Below are 8,741 nucleotides of genomic sequence, written 5' to 3' on the forward strand. Positions count from 1 at the left end.
GAGGAACAGAGCTCAGGCTGTCCTGGCCAGTTCCTTTCCCATCTCAGAATGTTACATTCCCCACATATTCTACAGTTATTCTTGAGAACTTCAAGTAAGAAAGTGGGGAGAACCGGGTCAGTCCAAAGCCACCTGGAGAACTGTCCTGCAGATTATTGGTCCAAGATCCCATCTCAATCAATGACACTGCACAAGCTACTATGCATATACATTGGGCACATTTATTTTTTGCTTTTTAATTTAAAATTTTTTCAACAGATGCTGTTATCAGAAAGGGGTCCTGATCCAGACACCAAGAGAGGGTTCTCAGATCTCCTGCAAGAAAGAATTCAGGGCGAGTCCACAGAGTGAAGTGAAAGCAAGTTTATTTGGAAAGTAAAGGGATAAAAGAGTGGCTACTCCATAGACAGAACAGCCCTGAGGGCTACTAGTTGCCCATTTTTATGGTTATTTCTTGATTATATGCTAAACAGTGGGTGGATGATTCACACATCCCCTTTTTAGACCATATAGGGTAACTACCTGACGTTGCCATGGCATCTGTAAACTGTTATGGTGCAAGAGGGAGTGTGGCACTGAGGACGACCAGAGGTCACTCTCATCGCCATCTTGGTTTTGGTGGGTTTTAGCCGGCTTCTTTACTGCAACCCTGTTTTATCAGCAAATTCTTTATAACCTGTACCTTGTGCTGACCTCCTATGTTTTTGTTTTGTGCCGGCCATTCTTTTTTTTTTTTTTTTTTTTTTGGCAAGAATTCTTCACAAGTGAAGCCATGGATTTCCTATTGCATCAAGGCAGGGACCCAAAATGTCTGGTTAGCTCTCTTTTTGTTGTAAAGTTGATCTATTAAAACTAACAGTTTAAGTCCGGGCGTGGTGGCTCACTCCTGTACTCCCAGCATTTTGGGAGTCTGAGGTGGGTGGATCACCTGGGGTCAGAAGTTCGAGATCAGCCTGGCCAACATGGTGAAACCCTGTCTCTATTAAAAATACAAAATCAGCCGGGTGTGGTGGCAGGTGCCTGTAATCCCAGCTACTCAGGATGCTGAGGCAGGAGAATCGCTTGAACCCAGGAGGCAGAGGTAGCAGTGAGCCAAGATCGTGCCACTGCACTCCAGCCTGGGTGACAGGTGACAGAGCAATATTTCATCTCAAAATAAATAAATAAATACACACACACACACACACACACACACACATATGTGTATATATAATGTTAATATAGCAAAAGGATTTAAGACAGCACTGGGAACATAATAAGTCTTACATGGTATAATGTTTGCTACTATTTTACTTACATGGAAGAATAGTGCTTATACTCAAAATTTCAGAAATGTTATCTTGGCAGTGAATCTAGATCTTCTCAAATATATATTCAGATATCAAGCCTTCCCTGGAGATAGATGTAACTCAAGAGCAGAAATAAATGCTTTCTCCTTGAGGAACTCTGGCTTTTCTATTATTTGACTTTTATTGTGGAGCAGTGAAATAATTTGCATCTTCCTCGTTTCCACACAGGCTCAGATATTCACAGAAGCTGGGAGTAAGGATTTGAGAATTGATCTCTGCAAAGTATCTCATCCTAGTCTTTGAAATTTTTTCCCCCTGAAGTTCAAGTTTACATAGCTGTTTGAAGAGACTTCAGCCTAACATTTCTGTCTTTTACAATCATCTGGTCAGGGAATTCTTCCTTCTGAAAACCAAATAGCTCTTATTTTTCCCCCAGTAATAATGCTGGGGCCAGGCATGGTGGCCCATGCCTCTAATCTCAGCCCTTTGGGAGGCAATTGCTTGAACCCAGGAGTTCAAGAGCAGCCTGGCCAACACAGTGAGACCCCGTCTCTACAAAAAAATTTAAAAATTAGCCTGGCATGATGGTGTGTGCCTGCAGTCCTGGCTACTCAAGGCAGGAGGTGGGGCCTGAAATGGGAGGATAGCTTGAGCCTGGGAAGTTAGGACTGCAGGGAGCTGTGATATGGCCACTCCAGCCTGGTTGGCAGAGTGAGGCCCTGTCTCAAATAATAATAATGATATTAGAAAATAAGCAATGATGTTACAGTTTTCAGTAATTTTTAACCCCTTCCAGTAATGCTAAGAATATCTGAAAAAGTCTGTTATCTGATATTTTACTATTAAAAATAGAATGACTCAGTGTCTCCCACCTACCCCTTTCATGCTTGGCAAATAATACTTCTTGTCAATACTAGAAGATATTGTTTAAAAAGTTATGAGTGCTGTAAGGGCAATCTTAGGGTTAATGAGAATGTTTCAGGTCTTGATTATGGTGGTAGTTACGCAACTGTAACCATTTGTCAAAACATACAGAATTGCGCACTTAAAATGGCTATTTTATTATACATAAATTATTCCACTGTAAAATTGATTTTTAAAAACTCATAGAAAAATTTTCTTAAAATGTAGGCATTTAATTGAATATAAATTATAGCTCAATAAAGTTAATATACAAATCGCAAAACCTCGACTGCCAAAGAAAAAGTTACAGATTGCAAAGTCTACACTCACTCCATCCCCAACTTAACGATGGTTCAACTTAGAGTTTTTCAACTTTATGATGGTGTGAAAGCAATATGCACTTGGTAAGTGCTTAGCTTAGCTAAGCTAAGCTATGATGTTTAGTCGATTTTTGTGCCTGTATTAAATGCTTCTATAGTGCATTTAAGGAGAGGAAAGTATAATAACAAGGGTCGAATTTGGAAAAAGAAAAAGAGCAGGAAAAATACTTACAAAGTCAGCAACTGCTGCCACAAAAATGGTGACCACCACGGAGGAAAGTTCACTGTGACTCAGGCCTTACACCAGGGGTCCCCGATCCCCCGGGCCATAGACCAGCACCACGTGGCCTGTTAAGATCCAGGCTGCCATAAAAAAGGATGAGTTCGTGTCCTTTGTAGGGACATGGATGCAGCTGGAAACCATCATTCTCAGCAAACTATCGCAAGAACAGAAAACCAAACACCGCATGTTCTCACTCATAGGTGGGAACTGAACAATGAGATCACTTGGACTCGGGAAGGGGAACATCACACACCGGGGCCTATCATGGGGAGGGGGGAGGGGGGAGGGATTGCACTGGGAGTTATACCTGATGTAAATGACGAGTTGATGGGTGCTGACGAATTGATGGGTGCAGCACACCAACATGGCACAAGTATACATATGTAACAAAACTGCACGTTATGCACATGTACCCTAGAACTTAAAGCATAATTAAAAAAAAAAAAAAAAGATCCAGGCTGCATAGCAGGAGGTGTGCGGTAGGCGAAGGAGCATTATGACCTGAGCTCTGCCTTTTAGCAGATCAGCGGCAGCGTTAGATCCTCATAGGAGTGTGACCCTATTGTGAACTGTGCATGCCAGGGATGTAGGTTGCATGCTCCTTATGAGAATCCAGTGCCTGATAATCTGAGGTGGAACAGTTTCATCCTGAAACCATCCCCCTATCCTATCCGTGGAAACATTGTCTTCCACAAAACCAGTCCCCAGTGCTAAAAAGGTTGGAGACCTCTGCCTTACACATCACAATGTCAGAGGCAATGTCAGCAACAGACAAGAAGAATTTAGCATGCCTTGAATAGGGGCCCAGACATAAAAATAATATATAGTCTTTTGTTCTATGATAAATCCCTGGCCCAGATACTTTCTTCAATATATAAAACATTTATACTGCTTTTAGGATTAAGGTGACATTATTCCTGTGAAAGGCATATTTGCATGTTTATTTCACTTTCAGCTGGTGAGGGAGGGTTAACTTCAGATGAGCTTTGCAAAGTAGTAGCTGAGCTTTGGCATAAACCTCACTCACAAAAGAACTGCTATGCTGAGTTTTTGGTTTTCTTACTTAAGAGAAAGAAGCAAGCTGCAAATAAAATTCTGGTGATTTCCCAAAAGGATATTTGAAAGATGTGCTTGTTAACGAAATTTAAAATGGATTTTTTTTTAACAACTTGAGGGCTCGACTGTTTGCCTGAGACTTATCAAATCAGAAGTGGCCTGTCAAGGGGTGAGCAGGTGAACCCTGGTCTGTGAGAGGAGCAAAGTGGACAGGCAGTCTGTGAACTCTATTTTCTGTAAGCGTCTGGCCTGCCCAAAGTTTCTTTGGTTGTTTGACCCCTTAAGGACAATAAAGTCCTTGAGTTCTTAACCTAAAGGCTTGTAAATTCTTGCAGAGAACTAAAACAAGTAAATGAATAAAGGACAGCTAAGGAGACAGGATAATATGTATTTCAGGCAGGTACTATACAATGACCTTCCCTTGGCTTATAATGGTGCGGTTCTCTCTTAAAATGGATGAGCCCAGTTCAAAGGGAATTTGTAAAGGTAAAATACTACAAAATTGAGTTGAGAGTACTGATTATAGTGGGAATAGAGTGTTAAACATATATGACACCTTTTTCTCATTGAACTTTACATTTTTCAGTGTAATCAAGTTAATGGAATGCATTCTGGTTAGAAGTCTAAGGGAGGCTCAGTGATGCTCGGTTTGATGTGGTCCTTTCAGACTTGCCCTTGACCCAACTGACCTAGGCTCACACCTTCAAGAACAAGGTCAAACCTACAGAAAGCACCTGGGATGGTTCATGGCTGAAGTGCCTTGGAGTTCCACAGTAGTTGTGATCTGGGAATTTTTCTGATGAATGTCATCTAAAAGTTCCTTTCTTTTTCCCAACAAGCTACTATTGCAAACCGCAGTGTGGTCAGGAAAGCTTCCGCTGTAGTTTTCTCCAGGGAGTGGTCTGGCCTCATACCGTATCCAGCTGGTTAAACCATCCCCTAATTCCTCGGCCTGCACTGTCCAATGCAGTAGCCGCCAGCCACAGGCAGCTCTTGAGAACTTGAAATATGGCTAGAGGGATGCTATAAATACACTGGATTTGGATGCCTTAGCAGAAAAAAAAAGAATGAAAAATGTCTCATTATATTGATTGTATGTTGAAATGATCCTATTTTGGATACAGTGGGTTAAATAAAATATATCACTAAAAAAAATTTCATTTTTTATTGTATTTTTAAACGTGGATATTAGAACATTTTAAACCACCTGTGTGCCCTGTATTGTATTTATATTGGACAATACCATCTGTCCTAGTTCTCAACGTGGCCAAGGCTCAGTTCACTCACTTCCCTGGGCAGTACCCAAGTGCAATCTTCAGCACCTCTTCTCTCAGATTTAGGAGGCTCTATCCATGGGATAGTGGTTGTGCCTCCACAGGGATTTGGGTTGGGGTTGCCAGTCCCTTTCCACTCATCTGCATCCTCCTGGGTACCAGCCCTGGATGTGTCTCTGTAGCCTCCAGTTTCCTCCTGAACCTGCTCCCTCCCTCCTTCCTCACGGAGTCATGCCCTAGGCTGGGGCAGCACAGCAAGCCTCTGTTGATTCCAGGCTCTCACACCATCTTCCTTCAAGAAATGAATCTAAAGGAAAGTCATTAACTGGAGTCCAGTTAAATAAATACCAAAATAGAAACAGGTATCATTTTTTGTCTAGATAAAAGTTTTGTACTATCTACATGTCCCTTAAATATACTGTTTCATTTTCCCTTCCACAATGAAGAATATATCATGATATTTTGGCTGGGTGCAGTGGCTCACGCCTGTAATCCCAGCACTTTGGGAGGCAGAGGCGAGTGGATCACCTGAGGTCAGGAGGTCAAGACCAATCTGGGTAACATGCCTCATCTCTACTAAACATACAAAAGTTAGCAGGTGTGGAGGCACACGCCTGTAATCCCAGTTACTCAGGAGGCTAAGGCAAGAGAATCACTTGAAATTGGCAGGTGGAGGTTGCAGTGAGCCGAGATCACGCCACTGCACTCCAGCCTGGGCAACACAGCAAGACTCCATCTCACAAACACAAAAAAGAATATGTGATGTTTTCTAGATCTGCTTTCTCAATACCTCCATTTTCTCCAGGAACCACATTTAAATCTCTTTTCAGGGACTGCCAGGACCTTCATGCTCTGAGTGTCTGATTGTCTCTGCAGTCTCTTTGGAGGCCACTTTCCTTGTCCATCAAGCAAGGCAAAGGCCTTTCCGCTTCTCCAAATGCACCACACCAAGCATCCAAACTGTGTTCTTTGCTCTCCTGGAATACTTGACCTTCAGAACATCATCCAATTCACCCTCCTTTCTTCCCCACCTGTTTGTGTTAGCCGCACACAAATGTAGCTAGTCGAGCAAGAACTTAAAATTTTTGTACAATGAAATAAACAAATAAAACCCTCAAAGATATCACAAAATTTGATAAGTGAGATTCATGGCTAGCGAGTTAAAAAAAATCTATGCCTGATGCAAAGTGCCACCCTTCAGAAAGGACAGAAGGGTGGCACCTTGTATTTGGAAGAGTTTTATCTATAAACAAAGCAGAGATCTGAGAAAGGAAGTTAGATGTGGAAGTATTTTTAAAAGGGAGGAGAGAAAGATACACACAGTGTTGAGGGTGTTTTCCGTTAACTGACTGGTTTTGGGTGGTTTTCCAAAAGCATCTTGTTTATATACATATTTTACTTAGTAAGGGACTCGTGTCATCCTTCATATCTTGTTTATCTTATTTATTTATTTGCTAACTAATTTGTGTCACGGTCTGAAAGTATCTTGCTTATTTCTGTATTTGCTTGTTTATTGAAAATTAGATTGTGCTGCTCATTTGAAGAAAACCATCCAGTTGGTCCCTCAGAAGCACCATAAATAAAAGCCAGTTCCTCACTCTGACTCACCAACTTCTCACTCGTCCCTTGCCAGCCACACCCCAGCTACATACAAACTTTGTTCAATCTGCAGAACACTCAGAATTTATTCCCAGCTAAGACTCTTCGCATGGGCTGTTCCCTTTGCTATTGATAGGAGAAGTCAGAAAATTTGCTGGATACAAAGATTCGTTTACAAAAACGTCAATTATTATATATTTTGACTGGGCATGGTGGCTCACGCCTGTAATCCCACCACTTTGGGAGGACAAGGTGGGTGGATCACCTGAGGTCAGGAGTTCAAGACCAGCCTGGCCAACATGGCGAAACCCCGTCTCTACTAAAAATACAAAAAAAAAAAAAAAAAGATCCAGGCTGCATAGCAGGAGGTGTGCGGTAGGCGAAGGAGCATTATGACCTGAGCTCTGCCTTTTAGCAGATCAGCGGCAGCGTTAGATCCTCATAGGAGTGTGACCCTATTGTGAACTGTGCATGCCAGGGATGTAGGTTGCATGCTCCTTATGAGAATCCAGTGCCTGATAATCTGAGGTGGAACAGTTTCATCCTGAAACCATCCCCCTATCCTATCCGTGGAAACATTGTCTTCCACAAAACCAGTCCCCAGTGCTAAAAAGGTTGGAGACCTCTGCCTTACACATCACAATGTCAGAGGCAATGTCAGCAACAGACAAGAAGAATTTAGCATGCCTTGAATAGGGGCCCAGACATAAAAATAATATATAGTCTTTTGTTCTATGATAAATCCCTGGCCCAGATACTTTCTTCAATATATAAAACATTTATACTGCTTTTAGGATTAAGGTGACATTATTCCTGTGAAAGGCATATTTGCATGTTTATTTCACTTTCAGCTGGTGAGGGAGGGTTAACTTCAGATGAGCTTTGCAAAGTAGTAGCTGAGCTTTGGCATAAACCTCACTCACAAAAGAACTGCTATGCTGAGTTTTTGGTTTTCTTACTTAAGAGAAAGAAGCAAGCTGCAAATAAAATTCTGGTGATTTCCCAAAAGGATATTTGAAAGATGTGCTTGTTAACGAAATTTAAAATGGATTTTTTTTTAACAACTTGAGGGCTCGACTGTTTGCCTGAGACTTATCAAATCAGAAGTGGCCTGTCAAGGGGTGAGCAGGTGAACCCTGGTCTGTGAGAGGAGCAAAGTGGACAGGCAGTCTGTGAACTCTATTTTCTGTAAGCGTCTGGCCTGCCCAAAGTTTCTTTGGTTGTTTGACCCCTTAAGGACAATAAAGTCCTTGAGTTCTTAACCTAAAGGCTTGTAAATTCTTGCAGAGAACTAAAACAAGTAAATGAATAAAGGACAGCTAAGGAGACAGGATAATATGTATTTCAGGCAGGTACTATACAATGACCTTCCCTTGGCTTATAATGGTGCGGTTCTCTCTTAAAATGGATGAGCCCAGTTCAAAGGGAATTTGTAAAGGTAAAATACTACAAAATTGAGTTGAGAGTACTGATTATAGTGGGAATAGAGTGTTAAACATATATGACACCTTTTTCTCATTGAACTTTACATTTTTCAGTGTAATCAAGTTAATGGAATGCATTCTGGTTAGAAGTCTAAGGGAGGCTCAGTGATGCTCGGTTTGATGTGGTCCTTTCAGACTTGCCCTTGACCCAACTGACCTAGGCTCACACCTTCAAGAACAAGGTCAAACCTACAGAAAGCACCTGGGATGGTTCATGGCTGAAGTGCCTTGGAGTTCCACAGTAGTTGTGATCTGGGAATTTTTCTGATGAATGTCATCTAAAAGTTCCTTTCTTTTTCCCAACAAGCTACTATTGCAAACCGCAGTGTGGTCAGGAAAGCTTCCGCTGTAGTTTTCTCCAGGGAGTGGTCTGGCCTCATACCGTATCCAGCTGGTTAAACCATCCCCTAATTCCTCGGCCTGCACTGTCCAATGCAGTAGCCGCCAGCCACAGGCAGCTCTTGAGAACTTGAAATATGGCTAGAGGGATGCTATAAATACACTGGATTTGGATGCCTTAGCAGAAAAAAAAA

This window comes from Colobus angolensis, unplaced genomic scaffold (assembly GCF_000951035.1).
Source record: "Colobus angolensis palliatus isolate OR3802 unplaced genomic scaffold, Cang.pa_1.0 Scaffold33, whole genome shotgun sequence".
In the NCBI taxonomy this organism is placed as follows: domain Eukaryota; kingdom Metazoa; phylum Chordata; class Mammalia; order Primates; family Cercopithecidae; genus Colobus; species Colobus angolensis.